Genomic DNA, 18,896 nt, shown 5'->3' with positions numbered 1-18,896 from the left:
CTTCCCAGTGCATTAGGAGCTGGGTCAGAAGCAGAGGAGCCGACACTCTGATAGGGAATGCAGGTGTTCCAAGCTGCGGCTTAACCCACTGAGCCACAGGCCAGCCCTGTGTGCCCACCCCTGCTGGACCTGCAATGAAAAAGACAAACACGGGGCTCCCGACTGGCCCTGGATCCAGAGGCAGCCTCTCAGCCAGCTGTGCTACTATGTTCTGAGCCCTGTCAATGAAGAAAATGCTTGCAAATGCTCCCTCTTCCAGAACATGCAGTTCTCACACAGGAATCAGTCTGGTGCCCAGTCAGTGCATCTGAATAATGGTCTGACACATACGAGGAAAAGCACTGGACCTGGTTTGCGACACAGCCCTGCTATTTTAAAACTGTGTGTCCTTAAATGTTTCTCTCTCTTTTCAGATGTATTTGCTTATTTTATGTGGGGAGCAACTGAGACTAGACTAAGTTACTGGAATTAAGACTTATTCTATGCATCTGCTCTCCCACAATATGGCGCTGGGAGAGAAAACAGCTTCTACACAGCTGCCTCTTGCCAACTTGAGTGATGACCTCCAGGAGCTGATCCTGCTCCTGATTGGAGGAGAGCAGCGTACTCGGCGTGTGGGCAGCCGAGTTGGGATTGGTGGAAGAGGACTATAAAGGAGGAGAGAGACAACATACGAGAGGAACACCTGAGAGGAACACCTGAGCAGCCCCTGAGCAGCCCCTGAGAGAGCCGGCCGGTGGTGTGCCGCTCCTCCGCGGAAGCGGGGAAAGCAGCAGGGGGGGTGCCGCCCCTCCACGGAGGTGGAGGGGCTGGCAGCTAACCCGGGACGGGCGTCATTCCTCCACGAGTGAGGGACCGGCAGCTAACCAGGGAAGAGCTGGGCAGAAAAAACAGCACAGGGTCTAGTGTCGTTCCTCCGCGAATGGGGGAGCGACAATTTTATTTGAAAGTAAGAGCAATAGAGAGGATGTATCTTCCATCTGCTGGTTTATTCCCCAAGTGTCTGCAACAGAAAAGCTGGATCAGGATGAAGCCAGGTCTCCCACATGGATGCAGGGGCCCAAGCATTTGGGCCATCCTCTGCTGCTTTCCCAAGTGCATTAGCAGGAAGCTGGACCAGAAGTGGAGCAGCCAAGATTCAAACAGACACTGCCATCGAGGACACTGGCATCACAGGTGCAGACGTAACGAGCTGCGCCACAATGCAGCCTCGTTTCTTACTCATGGAGTAGGAGTGAACACGACTTCCTGTGTGGCAGAGGCTTTAAGAGCCTCAAAGGAGGTGTCACAGGGCCCTGAGACGAGGTGTTCTTAAACAGGTAGTGGCTGTGAGGACATGCCTCCACGCTGTGTGGGCCTGCGCATCTCAACCTTTACCCCGGGGTCCTACTCCCACAGAGATAAGAATTCAAAGAAGAGACATAATACAGCACACAAGTGAGGGCAGGATTTATTTTAAAAAGAGAAAGTGAACATACATTCACCCGTGATTGTGGGCAGCCCCGTGGAAACCCATCAGGAGTGGGCCAGAGAGCTGCCTAGGGGAGAAGGGGGAGAAGAACCCCAAGCAAGATCAAAGGCAAAAGAAGGGCCCCCCACATTCCCATATTGTTGGCCTCTTTTAGGAGAGGGGGTAAAGCCTGGGTGGAATTCAGCATGCATGAGGCTTTCTGGGATTTTCATGGTACCTCCACAAGTAGTTTAACATCCATGTGGCCATAATGGTGTCTCCTCCTTACTGGTTCTGGGTGAGACACAGAGCATCATGGGAAAGTGGGCATATTAGATTGACAGATAGGAGGGTGGAATTAAAATGCAGGGCTGGCAGAAATTCCAGCTCACCGATTCCTACCTAATCTTCCCCCATATCAAAACCCCAGTGAGATGAGGAAAATAAGGACAACAGAGGGAGGTTGTACAAAGGTAGACTTAAGGGGCAGGCATGTGGCCTAGTGGATAAAACAGATTAAGACACCTGCATCCCTGGTTGGAATGACTGGGTTCACTATCCAGCTCCTGTTCCTGACTCCAGCTTCCCGCTAGTGCACACCCTGGAAGGAGCCATGTGATGCTCGCACGACTGGGCCCTGCCACCCGTGTGGGAGACCGACACTGTGTTCTCAGCTCCTGGCTGTCACTGGCATTTTGGAAGCAAGCCAGCAGATGGACGATCTGTCTCTGAGTCTCCCAGATAAAATAAAACTTAAACACAAAAGGTAGATTTATTCAACTTAAAGAACCGGCCTTGAGATTGCATCCTTCAAGGGGTTTATTTGAATTAAAATTACATTTATTATTTTTTTAAAGATTTACTTATTTATTTGAGAGAGTTACAGACAGAGAGGAGACACAGAGAGAGAGGTCTTCCATCCGCTGGTTCACTCCCCAAATGGCTACAACGGCTGGAGCTGGGCTGATCTGAAGCCAAGATCCAGAAGCTTCTTCAGGGTCTCCCACATGGGTGTAGGGGCCCAAAGCACTCAGGCCACCCACTGCTCTCCCAGGCTACCAGCAGGGAACTGGATCAGAGCAGAGCAGCCAGAATTCAAACTGGTACCCAAATGAGATGCTGGTGCTCAGGCAAGGCTTAACCTACTATGCCACAGTGCTGGCCCCAAAATTTTATTTATCTTGTGAAATAATGGTGATGTTAGAAGAAAGGTCTTCCTTTGCCATTGGTTCACCCTCCAATGACCGCCGCGGCCGGAGCACCGCGCTGATCCGATGGCAGGAGCCAGGAGCCAGGTGCTTTTCCTGGTCTCCCATGGGGTGCAGGGCCCAAGCACCTGGGCCATCCTCCACTGCACTCCCTGGCCACAGCAGAGAGCTGGCCTGGAAGAGGGGCAACCGGGACAGAATCCGGTGCCCCAACCGGGACTAGAACCCGGTGTGCCGGCGCCGCTAGGCAGAGGATTAGCCTAGTGAGCCGCGGCACCGGCCGATGTTAGAAGAATTTTTAAAATGTGTTGCCAAGGGCCAGTGTTGTGGCCTAGCAAGTTAAGCCACTTCCTGTGATGCCAGCATCACATATGGGTGCTGATTGTATTTTTTTTTAAGATTTATTTATTTATTTTAAAGTTACACAGAGAGAGAAGGAGAGAGAGAGAGAGGTCTTCCATCCGCTGGTTCACTCCCCAATTGGCCGCAACAACCAGAGCTGCGGGGATCCGAAACCAGGAGCCAGGAGCTTCTTCCCGTGGGTGCAGGGGCCCAGGACTTGGGCCATCCCCCACGCCCTTCCAGGCCACAGCAGAGAGCTGGATTAGAAGTGGAGCAGCCAGGACTCAAACCGACACCCATATGGGATGCCAGCACTGCAGGCGGTGGCTTAACCCACTATGCCACAGCGCTGGCCCCTGGGTGTTGATTTGAAACCCAGCTGCTCCACTTCCAATCCAGCTGTCTGCTAGTGGCCTGGGTAAAGCAGTGGAAGATGGCTCAAGTAGCTGAGCTCCTCCACCCATGTGGGAGATCCAGAAGAAGCTCCTGGCTTCTGGCTTTGGCCTGACCCAGACCTGGCCATTGTGGTCATTTGGTGGGTGAATCAGCGGATAAAAGATCTCTCCCTCTCTCTCTCTGTCTCTCCCTCTCTCTCTTTGTAACTTTGCCTTCCAAATAAGTAAAAATAAATCATTAAAAAAAACTTTTTACCAAAAAAAGATAACTATATAGATAGAAATGCTAATTACCCTTATTTATTCATTACACATTTCATATCTGTATTGAATTATCACAGTGCACTCCACAGACACATACAATTATGTATCAATGAAAAATTAGTTAAAAAAGTAAAATTTTTAACAGTTGCATCAGCAAAAAATGGTTCTGCTTCACAACATAAAAGGGGAACTACCTAATTTGGGGAGAAACTTACTGGTCTGTAAAACCCCAAATCTGGTTCACCTCTGAATGAGCAACCAGAAAACCTGCACAGCAGAAGGAGTCGCGCCAGATGCTGCTCTTGCCGGCCTCCCTCAGCCCCCTTTTACGGACTGTCGCTCCCCCTCTTCGCGGAAGAATGACACTAGACCCTGTGCTGTTCTTTCATCTGCTCGGCCCTTCCCGGGTTAGCTGCTGGTCCTTCCCGGGTTGGCTGCCGACCCCTCCACCTCCGTGGAGGGGCAGCACCCCCTGCCACTTTCCCCGCTTCCGCAGAGGAGTGGCACACCACCGGCCGGCTCTCTCGGGGGCTGCTCAGGTGTTCCTTCAGATGTTCCTGGTGCATGTTGTCTCTCTCCTCCTTTATAGTCCTCTTCCACCAATCCCAACTCTGCTACCCACACGCTGAGTACGCTGCTCTCCTCCAATCAGGAGCAGGATGGGCTCCTGCAGCTCATCAGTCAAATTGGTGAGAGGCAGCTGTGTAGAGGTTGTTTGGTCTCTCTCAGCACCATATTGTGGGAGAGCAGATGCATAGAATAAGTCTTAATTCCAGTAACTTGGTCTAGTCTCAGTTGCTCCCCACACGGACTGCCATTTGGGGAGTGAACCAGGGGATGGAAGGTCTCTCTCTCTCTCTCTCTTTCTGTAACTCTGACTTTCAAATACATAAATAAATCTTTAAAAAAAAAAAAAAGCACAAATCAGATTCTAGAAGCAGACGGTTAGGGCTGGACACTGGCTATGCCTCTTGCTAACTGATATGACCTTGCTCTCTCTGCTTGTTTTCAGCATGAGTGTAGAACAGTGAAGACACAGAACAGGGTCCGCCCCATGGCACTCAGCGAATGTCCGCCACGATCCCAGAGCTCCCCTGGCCCCAGCAGACACATTCCAAACCCCCAGTGGATGCCTGAAGCTGCAGGGCGTTCCGAGCCTTATATGCTATGTTTTTTCCCACATGTGCAGACCCAATATGGGGGGATAGGAGGACACAAGACCCTCCTCCAGGGGTGAATCCATGGGCCCTGTTATCTGCTAGCCCCCACCCAAGACTGTCCATTTTCCAGTTTAACTTGTAGTTAACAGGTTCTGATAAAATGGGAACTCAGTAACCAGAAGTTTGTAGCCACATGCGCAAGAGACCCCAAAGGTATGCAACTCCCAGCTGTCAATCACAAATGCCAATCCTGAGTGTTGCAGCCACATCACCAGTCAACAGCCCTCATACCTTACGATACCAGTACCAGACCAGGAAGGGTGCCACGTGCCCTCTCCACTGGCTCGTTCCTCCCTAGGAATGTATTTCAATCAACTTTTTTTTTTTTTTTACTATCCCTACTTTTTATCTCTCTGAACTATAATTCCTTATACCTTCAGCGAAGAGGAACCGAAGCAAGCCAGCCATTGCCAGTGACGCTATGATAAACTTTAATTTATAAATTAAATTAGGTACAGTAAGAGTTCAACAAGAAGAATTAATAGCAAATAGAACAATTATAGTAACATGATGTAATCACAGTTATTTAAAAATCTGTGAATTATTTATTTCTGGTATTTTCCACTTGATATGTTCAGGCCTCGGTTGGCCACAAGTAACTGACACTGCAGGTAACTGAAACCACAGAAAGGGAAATTGCAGAAGAGGGGAGAGTACTGATTTCTATCATTTCTCCTCCCAGCCCCACTCCCCAGCTCACAGCCACCGGAGCCAAAACCCAGTGTGTCAGGGCCTGCAGGGATCTGCCTCAGGGGCCAGGGAGCCATTGTCTTCTCCTTGGAAAGTCCCTGGGAGGAAATGTATGGGACTGTTATTTTTGTTTTTTGTAAGGGAGAGAGACAGACATGCAGATCTCCCATCCATTGGCTCACTCTCCAGGTATGGATAACATCAAAGGCTGGGACTGGCCAAAGCAGGAACTAGGAACTCAAGTCAGGTCTCCCATGTGGTGGCAGGGACCCAAGTACTTGAGCCATCGAGTGCTGCCTCCCAAGGTGCTCAGGCACTCATTATCAGGAAAGCGGAACTGGGCGCAGAGCTGGGACACAAAGCCAGGCTGTCTCATGAGGGTTTCAGGCATTCCAAGCCTGAAAGTGTCTTGAGCACCACACCAAAAGTCCGTGCCCAGACTGTTCTGCATAAGCAACAAGAAGACTTTTAGCTCTGCATTGCTTTTCCTCTAAAAATCTGCCCCTCGACTGGCAAATGAGGAATTGCCTCCAGGTTCTCAGCAACTGTTTGCCACAGGAAAGCCCAGATCCCATATCGGAGCACTAGTTCAAGGCCGTGCTGCTCTGCTTCCAACCCAGCTCCCTGCTAATGCGCCTGGAAAAGCAGTGCCTGGGCCCCTCCCATCCTCTTGAGAAAGCCAGATAGAGTTCAGGACTCCACCTGGCCCAGCCATGGCTATTGTGGTCATTTGGGGAATGAACAGATCTGTTTGCCTCTGTCTTTCCCTCTCTTTTTGCCTTTCAAATAAATAAAATAATCTAAAAGAAAAAAAGGAAGAGGGAAGGAAGGGAGAAGGAAAGGAGGTAAGAGAGAGGGAGGGAGGGAGGGGGGGAGGAGGGAAACCTATCGCAAGACTGTGCATCTCACATCAGAGTGCCTGGTTTGATTCCCAGCTATCCCACTGCCAATCCAGTTCCCTGCTAATACGAATCCTGGAAGGCAGCAGATGACAGCTCAGGTACCTGAGTCCCTGACACACATATGGGAGACTTGTACTGAGTTCTTGGCTCCTGACTTCAGCCTAGCCCATCCCTGGCTGTTGCAGGTATTTGGGGAATAAATCAGTGGACAGATGATGTCTCTCTGTCTTTCAAATAAAGTGAAAATCTTTTTGAAAATAATTTAAAAATCCATTTTTGGAAAAACAAAAAAATCAGTTAAAAAGAAACCTTCCAGAGCCTCTCACTATCCAAGCCCCGCCCCCATACAGGTGGGCCACACTCCATCTGGTGCCCCTCCCTGCTCATCTTGGATCCACCTCCACTTCACGAATGAAACTGCTGCTCCTTGTGGTTTCCTACTCCTCTCTGCCTGCCGCTCCTCCCACCTAGAATGTTCCTGCAGCCTCCTCATAGCCCAACCACTACCCTCATGGCTGAGCCCACCCAAGGGCCAACACCCCCACAAAGCCCCATCTCCTCCGAAGCACATACGACTCAAGTACTGGATAGCATTATTGTGAATAATAATAATTAATAACTAAATAAACTTATTTTTAAAGAAAAATATTAATTTTTTTAAAAACGAAGTCTGCCACAGCCCTCTCATTGTCTGAACACCCCCAAGCTGAGGGGCTGTTCACGTCATCACATGCGCCTTCCTCCAGGGCTCACGGGTGACGCCGTGCTCCTGATGCTCACTGAGAGCGGACCAGAACGTAGCTCCAGCCTGTTCGACCACAGAGGACAGGCCCCCTTGCTCCCCACCACTCTCTCTGCACATCTCGAAGGGGTGCACAGGTGAGCAGAAGTCTGCATGCGCACCACGCCCTTCTCTTGGTTCACCCCCACTTTCTCCTGTTCCCCCTGTGCCCCTGCTGCCCTGGGAGACTGAGCCAGAACACTTGGCCAGCACAGGAAGGAGACATGTAGCTCTGACCTCCCGGCACAGGCCCTGACCACTCTGGAACACAGGTGCACAGATTACACTGTGAGTCCATTTTTTTTTTTTTCTTTTTTTGGACAGGCAGAGTGGACAATGAGAGAGAGAGAGAGACAGAGAGTAAGGTCTTCCTTTGCCATTGGTTCACCCCTCAAATGGCTGCTACGGCGGGCGCACTGTGCTGATCTGAAGCCAGGAGCCAGATACTTCTCCTGGTCTCCCATGGGGGTGCAGGGCCCAGGGACTTGGGCCATCCTCCACTGCACTCCCTGGCCACAGCAGAGAGCTGGCCTAGAAGAGGGGCAACCGGGACAGAATCCGGCGCCCCAACAGGGACTAGAACCTGGGGTGCTGGCGCCGCAGGCGGAGGATTAGCCAAGTGAGCTGCAGCGCTGGCCACACTGTGAGTCTTTATTGCTACCCAAGAATTCAGTGGCAAGTTGAATCCATTTTCAGATAGAAATGATTTCTGGGGCAAGCGTTCGGACTAGTGGTTAAGATGCCTTATTCCACGTCAGAGCACCTGGGTCTGGGTCCTGATTCCAGCTTCCTGCTAATGTGTACCTTGGGAGAGGCCATGGTGATGGCTCAAATAATTGGGGTCCTGCCACACACAAGGGAGACCTGGATTGAGTTCCCAACTCCTGACTCCTCTCTGACCCAACTTCAGATGAACCAGCAGATAAGAGCATTCTGTGTGTGTGTGTGTGTGTCTGCAATAAGTAAACAAAAGTTAAAAGAAATGACTCCTACCCCCCACGTCCTCTATTTTTTTCTCACCCAAAAGGGGAAACAGCTTTCCAGAAAAAAAGGGCCACAAACCATGCACCAAAGCTTCAGCTGAAATAAAGGAGAACCTACTGGTGCGTTCCTTTATTAACTGAACAGATTCTGAGTATCTACTACAAACTGTTCTACATTGTAACGAGACACTCGGGAGCAGAACAGGAGGTATGAAGGATGCCCCCAGCTGTTCCCCAAGATGCTGACCCACAAGCCTCCCAGCGCCCCCACAGGGGATGGGGGCCAGGGCAGGGAGGGGCAGGCCAGGCGCAGGCCCCTGAGAAGCTGTCCCAGGGAGGCAGCCCGTGGCAGAGTGCGCATGAGCTCAGGCTGCAGGCCCCCAGTGCTGCTTGGCCCGCCAGGGACTTCACTCACAAAGCATGAAGGCACACACAGTTATTCTGAGTTCCAAGACAGAAGCCACAGAGCATTAACACCCCTGTGCGGAACCCTTTGGAGCATGGAGCCTCCAAGGACAAAAGCAAAAAACAAAGTTTCTCCTACAGTCTCAGTCAACAATCAACGCAGCTACCAGAAGTGTGGGGTGAGGGGACCAAGCGAACAGCTCTGCAGGGTGCAGGAGACACCAGCCAGCGTCCTCTCTCTACCCGTCCACGGGGGGCACAGCATCGCAGCTCACGGGCCGACTGCCTCCCACTGGCCGAGAGCCCACCTGCACTTGTCACGCCGTGGGCTGGGGTTCCCACAGCCCCCTGCTTGGCTTCTCCCGGCTTACTGGTTTGTGGTACGGGACCATTTGGATTTTTACAACATCCTTCACGGCTCATACAGAGTTATCGGCTTACAAATTGGCCTACGATACATTGGTTGAATTCTGAGTCCCACCTGCGGTTGCCTTGGCAAGACCAGCCCCAAGGGCCGGAAGTCCCCCAGCCTGCAAGACTTTGCCAAGGACCCGGTTGGACCAGATGCACGGATGGATAGGACAATGCGGAGCCTCCACGTGTTCCAGAAGCTCCGCGAACACTGTCATTTAGGGGGTTTTACGGAAGTGTCATAACCGGGGTCGAGAGAGTAACTGCGAATTTCCTTCCAAGAGCTCTCGGGCCAGAGATGGCGTACAGCCAGGGGCCAGCAAGAGGCACACGGCGGACTCTTCACCCCGTCTGCACGCCCAGACGACAAGCCTCCGGCCGCCGAGCCACTCCGCAGCCCACGGGGGGCGCTGGCCATGGGGGGCGGGGCTGGCGCCATAGTTCCACGACCCTTCCCACTGCTGGGACCTAATTTGCTAAGCACAGGCTGGAGACGCTGGAAATACCTGCTTGCTCTCCAGTCAAGGCCAGAAGGTACCAAGAGGTGTCTCCGGCGGGTGCGGCGGTGGGAACGTCTTCGCGTTCGCGTCGATTCCTCAGGCCGCCTCACCTGAGGGGAAGACCTGAGGGCTTCACCCTGCTGTGGACGATCTATGCCCCCTGCGGCCAGCAGAGGGCAGCGCCGCCTTGCAGAGTGGCTGGTTGCAAGCCTTGAAATCAACAAAATGCAGCTGCCTCGTAGTCTTGCCTAAAGAGTCCTAGCCCTCGCTTTCCTCTGACTCCGGTTCTGGGGACCTAGAATTCATTCTGAAACGATTCTGCTGCCATTAGGAGGGAAGAAACAGGATGGCCTTGGAGCAGAATCCTATCATCCGAGACATACGCACGCCCCCACGTGTCCTTCATTCCCTCTCTCCTACGTTTAAGTCTGTCCTCCTGGGCGCACTGCAAGCTTGCTCCTCAGCTCTGTCATGCAAGCCTTTGTTCCCGTTAAAAGGAATGTCAGGCCTCAGTGAGCAGGTGGTGAAAACATGCCCAAGGCAGGAAGCCTTCCCAGCGTACCTGGAAGTCGGCTCAAGCCTGCAGCCTCGGAGTCTCCAGTCCCTGAGAAGACAGCGGCTCGGACTCTCTGGACCCAGTTGTCCTTGGTGGTGACAGTCATGGCTTCCAAAATCTTTGCAAACCATTCCTGCATCTGAGCCGCTTGTCAACTTGCTTTATGGGTGCCAGAGAATTTCACATAAACATGTGAGACCCATCCCAGACCTTCCCCTGCCCCTGGGCTCTCCCTGGTCTTTTTTTTTTTTTTTTTTTTTTTTTTTTTTTGACAGGCAGAGTGGACAGTGAGAGAGAGAGACAGAGAGAAAGGTCTTGCTTTGCCATTGGTTCACCCTCCAATGGCCGCCGCAGCCGGCGCACCGCGCTGATCCGATGGCAGGAGCCAGGTACTTCTCCTGGTCTCCCATGGGGTGCAGGGCCCAAGCACTTGGGCCATCCTCCACTGCACTCCCGGGCCACAGCAGAGAGCTGGCCTGGAAGAGGGGCAACCGGGACAGAATCCGGCGCCCCGACCGGGAGTAGAACCCAGTGTGCCGGCGCCGCAAGGCGGAGGATTAGCCTAGTGAGCCTCGGCGCCGGCCTGGGTCACTGGTCTTGCTCAGAAGCCCACCCATGTGCTTGCCTCTTCACTCCGCCTCTCGCTTGATGGAATGTGGGTCTCAACTAGAAGCTCTGCTAGGGAACAAGAAAATCCAGTCAGTGTTCATGATACAGCTTCACACTGACAACTAATACTTAAAATAAATTTATTTTAAAGGCAGAGAGAGAGAGAGAGCGCGCGATCTCATTGGCTAGTTATTCTATAAATACCCACAATAGCCAGGAACTCAGTCCAGATCTCCCGTGTGGGTGGTAGGAACCCAACTGTCTGAACCATCACCTGCCTCCCCGGGTGCACATGAGCAGGAAACTGGAATCCAAAGTGGAGCTGGGGTTCGGACCCAGGCACTCGACGTGGGATGTGGGCATCCCAGGCACCATCTTAACCACTAGTTCAAATCTTCCACCCACTGAGAAGTTCACACTGTAACAAGAAGAAAATAACCCAAAGGCACTGAATTCTGAAGCGAGGTGTCTGGCTTTGGGAGAGGCATATCTGAGGAACAGAGACTGGGCCGCCTGGGTGGCTGGATCTGCCCGGATACCACAGGGCTGAACCACGCCCATCTAGGTAGGGATGTGGCCACAGAGCCAAGCACTGTTTCCTCCCCCACTGTCCCGGTGATCTCATTGCCGAGGCTGAGCGCTCTGGTGTCTGCCAAGCATAAGCTCATCTCTGATGACCTTGGCTGCTGACAAACCATCACTCCGAGCATCTCATACACTCCATGGGCCAAGCTCTCGGGGGGGATGTGGTGAAAACCACCGATGTCTCGCAGAGTCCACCCCGGGCTCTCGTTCAAGGTTTTACTACATCCAGGAACTTTCTGGTGCCCAAAGCCCTTCACACTTGACCTTTGTGGCACAGACACTGCCCCAAGCTCTGATTTCTTTAGCTGCTGACGCCACCCAACTCCTTTCTGGGGCCACCTTCCCTCTCCATAATTTTCTCATGGACTGAATGAGCCACTTCAAAAACTCTACTTGGTTGAGTAACGCCACCAGCTTCGAACGATCACGTAAGACTTTATTACGTGCTCCCATTGCAAACTTGCGCGTAGCTATGTATGCGCTGGCTCTCACCCTGGAACCCAAAGCCATTTATAGGCTCTGTCTCATTAGCTCCCACAGGAGCCCTGAAGGTAGGGAGAAGACCTGGGGTTCATCATTCTGCGTGAATAAGAAACTTGTCCGGAACTAGTCACGGCCATCAATCTGTGCTTTACAACATTTTGTTTGTTTACTGGTAGGTTGATCTGAGAGGCAGAGAGAGAGAGAATAGAGAGAGCTCTCACACCCTGATTTAGTCCCCAAATACCCACAAAAGCTGGAGCTGGGCTGGGCCAAAGCTGCAGACTGGGAACTCAATCCAGGTTCTCCCATGAGTGGCAGGGACCCAAATCCTTGAGTCATCACCTGCTGTCTCCCGGGTGCAACTGAAGGAAATGGTCATTGAGGAAAGAGCTGGGCCTTCAAACCCAGGTTCTCCTATATGGGACATGGCCACAAAATGGGGTCAGAACTGCTAGGCCAAACACCCAGCTGTTTCGTGATCATCTTAGGGCCACTTTGAGAAACTTGCATTCTGCAACAGATAAGGCAAAATAGAACAGAGTGAAGTCTATGGCGTGGGGGCTTCATTCGAGGGTCAGCGTAAGGACGAAGGCTTAGCACTTTGGATAATCATCCAGTCCCAAGCCACAGCAAGTCCCAGGGGATTGGCACAGTGTCTTGGGTGAAATCAGACAGTAGAAGAACCCAGGTGTTTTCATTAAGTTGACAATTCATCATCATAGAGACACCCAAGGAAAGGTGGAAATCACCCGGATGTATGACTGCACATTTGGAGAAGGGCCAGCGGCCCAATGAGGAGCTAAAAGACTGAGGGTAAGAAAGGACCGGGAAGCAAGTGGGGGCCAACCCATGCCGGTCCTTGGGGACCCTACTCTGACGACTCACTGAGGGTTAAATCCAGGGAGGGACCTGATTCCATATGTAGTTTGAATGAATTGGAGGGGCCACATGGGTGCAGGGAATCCAGCAGGAGGCTCCTGCGGGAGCCCAGGTAGGGAATGGTCACTTGGGCTGCATGATGGCAGTGAAGGCAAAGCAAGTAGCTGGATTTGAGAGCTGTGGAGGCGAGAAAATCCGGAAGGGGCCAAGGAGAGAAAGGACACAACAGCAGAAGTGGGATTTTCCAGTATAAACTTTGGTAAGCAGCATACTGTTAACTCCTTTGAGCTGCCAGATATCCCAGAGGGTAACGGAATAAAAGGAGAACCTAACACTTACTGAGAATTCCAAATATGTTCCAGTCGCTGGGCTGTGGTCCTGTAAGCCACAGGTTAAGAATCTGGCTTTGAATAAGAATTCCAGCTCTGCATTTATTCGTGATTTGGCCTCAGCCAACTTACTTAAAATCCTCATCTGCATAATGTGGTTGATAATACTTTTTGTTCAGAGATGTTATAAAGTGCAAAGATAGATGAGTTAGTTAATGTAAGCTGCTTAGGGTCAGGCCTAGCATACACCAATGACCCATCAAATGATAGTTACTTCTTTTTGTATTCTTTTTCCTGCCTTTTTTTTTTTTTTTTTTTTGCCAGGCAGAGTTAGACAGTGAGAGAGAGAGAGAAAGAAAGGTCTTCCTTCTGTTGGTTCACTCCCCAAATGGCTGCTACGGCTGGTGCTGAGCCGATCCGAAGCCAGGAGCCAGGTGCTTCTCCTGGTCTCCCATGCAGGTGCAGGGACCCAAGCACCTGGGCCATCCTCCACTGCCTTCCCAGGCCACAGCAGAGAGCTGGACTGGAAGAAGAGCAACCGGGACTAGAACCCGGCACCCCAATCGGGACTAGAACCCAGGGTGCCGGTGCCACAGGCAGAGGATTAGCCAAGTGAGCCACGGTGCCGGCCTTCTTTTTGCATTTTTAAAAAAGGTTTAGTTATTTATTTTGAAAGGCAGCATTACAGAGGTTGAGGGGAGAGATAGAGAGATCTTCCATGTGCTGATTCACTCCCCAAATGACTACAAAGACCAGGGTTGGGTCAGGATGAATCCAGGAGCCAGGAGCTCCATCTGGGTCTCCCACGTGGGTGGCAGGGGCCCAAGGATTTGGGCCATCTTCTGCTGTTTTCCCAGGTGTAATAGCAGAAACCAGATCAGAAGTGGAATAACCGGGACTTGAACTGGTACTCATAGGGGATGCTGGCGTTGTAGGTGGCAGGTTAACCTGCTGTGCCACAATGCCAGCTCCAACAGTTACTCATATAAGTATGCATTATTCATATTTATTCCTCATAGTATACCCAGACTATAGAAATTGTTGGCTCTGTAATATAAAAGAAGAAACTGAGACTTAGAGAGGTTAAACCATTTACCCAGAATTTTTACTTCTGGCCATGACAGAGCAGTAGAGAACAGATTTAAATATCGATAACCAGATAATTAGACAAAAATATAATATGACTATTATTAGACATTGAACAACAGGCACTACTAATCCGTGGGCCCTAAGAGAAGGGAAACCAAGTGAGACCTATGGTTGCCCTGGTTTCCACCTGGATGCACATTCTACCCATGGCACAGGGGCAGCCCAGTGGTCTTGCTGAGGTCAAGGGTAGAGCATGGGGAGGAGCTGGAATTTCGCAGAAGAGGTCTGGTGAGGATGGAGCCCCCACAGAGAAAGTGTGTCAGGGTCTCCTTGAGCCTGTGGGGAATAGTGAAGCGCACGTGAATGGCGGAGCAGTCGTGAATAGTATGAGATTCCTCGTGGAATCTAGAGAAGAGCTCTCACGGAGCTGTGCGCACGACTGACAGCGGATAGCATTGGGAGGGATTCTTGGTTGCGCAGCTTATCCAAGGTTGCACATGTTGTGGAGCCGGGATTTGAATCGAGCAGTGCAGCCTGCACAACTTTCTGCAGAGATGCCACGTGGCAGACTTGCCATAGCCACCCGTGCTCCCTCCCAGACAGCTTTCCAAAGGCTGAGGATTGTTAGCGCTTTCAGGTCTGCAGGGGGAGACTTGCATCCACTGAAAAGACATGTTCAAGTCTTGCCCTCTTACACGTCGGTGCAACCTTATTTGGAAATAAGTTCTTTGCCGATGGAATCGGTAAAGTTAAAATCAGGTCATCCTAGGTTAGGAAGGCCTTAACCTAATAACTCGTGTCCTTACAAACAGGGAAATTCAGAGAAGATGTGCAGGGAAATTATCATGTGACAATGTGCGTCCATGAGCCAAGGAACACTATGCATTACCCTCAGCCCTCAAGAGCTAGGCGGAGGCAGGGAAGCCTTCTTCCCCAGGGCTTCCGGGGGGAGCTCAGTACCTCGATTTTGGACTTCTAGCTTCCAGTATGTTTTTTTTCCTTTAAAATGTGTGTTTACTTTCATCTACTTCAAGGCAGAGTGGCAGAGAAAAGGAAAGACCCTCCATCTGCTTGTTGGTGCCCAAAATGCCTGCAATAATGGGCTGGGCCAGGCTGAAGCCAGGATCCCTGAAATCTATTCAGGACTCCCCGACATGGGTGGCAGGGGCCCAAGCACCTGAACCATCATCTGCTGCCTCCCAGGATACGTTGGCAGGAAGCTGATGGGAAGCAGAGTAGCCACGACTTGAACGTGGCACTCAGATAAGGACTTCCCGAGGGGCGGCTTAACCCAGTGCACCACTGCACTCCCCTTAGTTTGTGCTGTTTAAGCCTCTGTGCTGGTGGGGCTTTGTCACAACCACCCTAGGGGGTGAATGCAATCCCTACAGCTTCCTTTTTCCTGGTCTTCCCCAGCCCAGGGCAAAGTGAGAGTTGACAGCAGGGCATAAAGTTGACAAAATAAAGAAGCTTGAGGATCCCAGGCTACAGGAGAAAGCAGGAAGGGGGGAACTGGTTGGACCGGTTTTTCTCAGAGCACAGTGACTTTAATCCCAACAGGGTCACATTTTAAAGTTAATTGATTCAGGGAGAGAGGCCTGGGCATTGTGTGAAACTCTGTGCTGGGCCCACTGAGGAAGCCAGATGAGTCAGCTGCCCTTGGCCTTTGAGGAGCTCTTGGGAGCGGGAGTCAGCTCTGTGCAAGGTGTAATGGCCAGCGATTAGTCAAGGTGTGAGTAGCAGGTTGTGCCATTCACTATCAAGAGAGTGATTCATCCCGCCTGGGGCAGGACGAACAGCTTCACCAGGGGGAGGAGACTTCTCCCCACACAAGGCCTGACCCTGGAGTGCACCGCCCACGGGAGAAGGCGCTGTTAGGTGTCCATCAGAGTCAGGTGGGGAGAACAGACCTCCCAGGAACTCTGGGCTTTCCCTGGGTGTGTTTGTCCAGAGTAACAAAGCAAAGCTGGCCACTCAGTGGAGAGGACAAAGCTGGATCAGAAGCAGAGGAGCCAAGGCTTGAACCAGCACCCTGATGTGGGATGCAGGTGTCCTGGGCTTTTCCCCTGATTCCTGCTAGTGAACCTGGGAGGCAACAGGTGACAGCCTAAGTCTCTGGGTTCCTGCCACCTACATGGGAGACCTGGATGGAGTTCCTGGCTCCTGGTTTCAGTCTGACTCAGCTCCTGGCTGTTGAAGACATTTGGGGAGTGAATCACCAGATGGAAGACTTCTCTCTTTCTCTCTCTCTCCTTGCCTTTCACATAGATTAAATAAATAAATAAAAAGTATTAAACACCAACACTCACTACCCCCTCCCTGGGTTCAGGACAACTTTTTAAGCTGAAGACACTGCAATCACTCAATTCTTGTAAACATAAAACAGCAGGTACCTGTGGTGCAGCCCGAGCCTGCCAGGAGGGAGGGCTGAGCCTAAGACTGTGTTTTCTTTGGGATCCCAGCAGTTCTGGGGTTTAAAGGCCTTTCAGTTGCTGATGCTTCCTCTATTCCCAGTAATGCTATTTTCTGAAATGTTTCCCAGGGCCTAGCTCAGCAAAGAGGGAGAAGGGAAAGCTGCAGTTTTCCTATGCGGTCCATTCCACTGTGATTCCACTGGGAATTCTTCCTTTCCAGAGATCTCTGGCTTCCTTCCTCCCAGACACTTCATTCACTCCCGCAGCAAATAGTCATCTGGAATCTCTTAGGTGTCGGGCACTGCGCAGAGCACAGGTGTGCGGTAGTAAGTGCCGTATTCCTGTACCACATCACCCAGGCTGCCGCCCAGGTTTTTGTTTTTGTTTTTAAGATGTATTTATTGGCTGGCGCTGCGGCTCACTAGGCTAATCCTCCGCCTTGCGGAACCGGCACACCGGGTTCTAGTCCCGGTTGGGGCGCCGGATTCTGTCTCAGTTGCCGCTCTTCCAGGCCAGCTCTCTGCTGTGGCCAGGGAGTGCAGTGGAGGATGGCCCAGGTGCTTGGCCCCTGCACCCCATGGGAGACCAGGAGAAGGAGAAGAAGAAGAAGGTAACACATGGGAGACCCAGATGGAGCTCCTGGCTCCTGGCTTCAGCCTGGCCCAGTTCTGGCTGTTAACACCCATTTGGGGAAGTGAACCAGAGGATGGAAGCTCTCTGTCTCTGTCTCTTCCTCTCTCTGTCATTCTGCCTTTCAAATAGATGAACAGAAACCTTAAAAGCAGGAGAAGGAGAGCCGGCGCCGTGGCTCAATAGGCTAATCCTCCACCTTGCGGTGCCGGCACACCGGGTTCTAGTCCCGGTCAGGGCGCCGGATTCTGTCCCGGTTGCCCCTCTTCCAGGCCAGCTCTCTGCTATGGCCAGGGAGTGCAGTGGAGGATGGCCCAGGTGCTTGGGCCCTGCACCCCATGGGAGACCAGGAAAAGCACCTGGCTCCTGGCTCCTGCCAGGATCAGCGCGGTGCACCGGCTGCAGCGGCGGCCATTGGAGGGTGAACCAACGGCAAAAGGAAGACCTTTCTCTCTCTGTCTCTCTCTCTCTCACTGTCCACTCTGCCTGTCAAAAAAAAAAAAAATAAAATAAAGTTTATCTTAAAAAAAAAAAAAAAAAAGCAGGAGAAGGAGATGGCAGCAAGGGAGAAGGGGAAGGGAGGGATTCTTTGGGACTGGTTTTCCCAGCACCTGGGTCTGGTGTGTCGCCGACAAACAAATGGCACACACGTCTTCCCACACCTGAGAACTACCAGTGAGTATCAGTTTTATAGAGAAATGGAACCAGCCTTCCTTCCTGTAATAGGAATATATTAATGTTGCTTTTATGAAATCTAAGCAATTTGATTCTGGACTTGCGGGGTGGAGAATCCCAGGACTGTGGACTCACAGCCCCACCAGCAACAAAAAAGGATGAGAAAAATGGGGCAGCAGCCTGAAACACTAGGAATCCAGGTCCCTGCGGGGAGCCCAGGGCACTGCCCGCTTCACGCCAGCCACGTGATCACCCCAGCGCCTTCCCCTGGGGCCGGGAGACAAAGGAGAGGGGAGGAGACTTGGGGACAAAGAGCGAGAGCTGTAGAAACTGGCGTTGGGCGTGGATCCCGCTGTTACCTGCTCTGTTTCTGCCTCTGTTTTCTGTCTTCCAGAGGATATTAAAAATTAACCTGAGCTGTAAAAGGACTACGTAAGCAAAGGCACCTTTGGGCTCCTCGGAGGGGACCTGCCCGTCCGGTCTGAGAGCCCAGAGAGGGGCAAGGCTTCCATGCTGTGCTCCCGCCCCGCCCCTCGAGTCACTCTGCTCCCTTTCAGGGCCTGGCTGCCGCCCACCTCCCCCGCCTCTCTCCGCCTCCATTTCAACGTTCAGGCCCTAGCTACTGTCCCTAAACTGGGACAAATGCTTTATAGAGAAGAAAACTGAGCTCCCCAACAAATGGGTGTCACCAAACAGTGACAGGGGAGATCACTTTGGTTGTTGGATGTGGTTCATAAACATGCAAACGCGAGAATGAGGCCGGCCTAGAGGGCCGGTGCGGGCAGCAGGACAGACACCCAGGTCACCGCGGGGCTGTGCACTTCCTCTGTGACACTATTCCCTCTGCTGCACCTGCGGGCGCTTTCTACTGTTAGGAATGTTTGCGACGCTCTCCCCCTCTGCCCTCCGCCGTCTGTCACACACATGTACATACACACGTTGAGCTCCAGAGGCCGTTCAGAAGCCGTCTGTCTTGGACAGACTGTGACTTTAAATTTTGGAGGAAAGGAAGAAAGTTCCCAGTTCCGCAGTTCAGCGTTGAGTTTGTCTGCCTTGTGGTTTCATCAGGGGTTTTGCTTTGGGCTCCTACCTGCTT

At 51.9% G+C, this 18,896-nt stretch overlaps 1 long non-coding RNA gene across 1 annotated transcript in view; it reads right to left on the bottom strand.

The window, feature by feature from the left end:
* Positions 1-10,300, bottom strand: part of LOC149128108 (uncharacterized) — a 38,003-nt gene extending 27,703 nt beyond the window's left edge. Inside the window, exon 1 of the long non-coding RNA XR_016230395.1 lies at positions 9,558-10,300. This is a non-coding gene — a long non-coding RNA (uncharacterized LOC149128108). The remainder of the gene's footprint in view (positions 1-9,557) is intronic.
* Between the last annotated feature and the right edge of the window lie 8,596 nt (positions 10,301-18,896).

This window comes from Oryctolagus cuniculus, chromosome 2, assembly GCF_051225735.1.
Source record: "Oryctolagus cuniculus isolate XC-2025 breed Fujian yellow rabbit chromosome 2, ASM5122573v1, whole genome shotgun sequence".
In the NCBI taxonomy this organism is placed as follows: domain Eukaryota; kingdom Metazoa; phylum Chordata; class Mammalia; order Lagomorpha; family Leporidae; genus Oryctolagus; species Oryctolagus cuniculus.
This window is presented reverse-complemented; position numbering and strand designations above follow the sequence as displayed.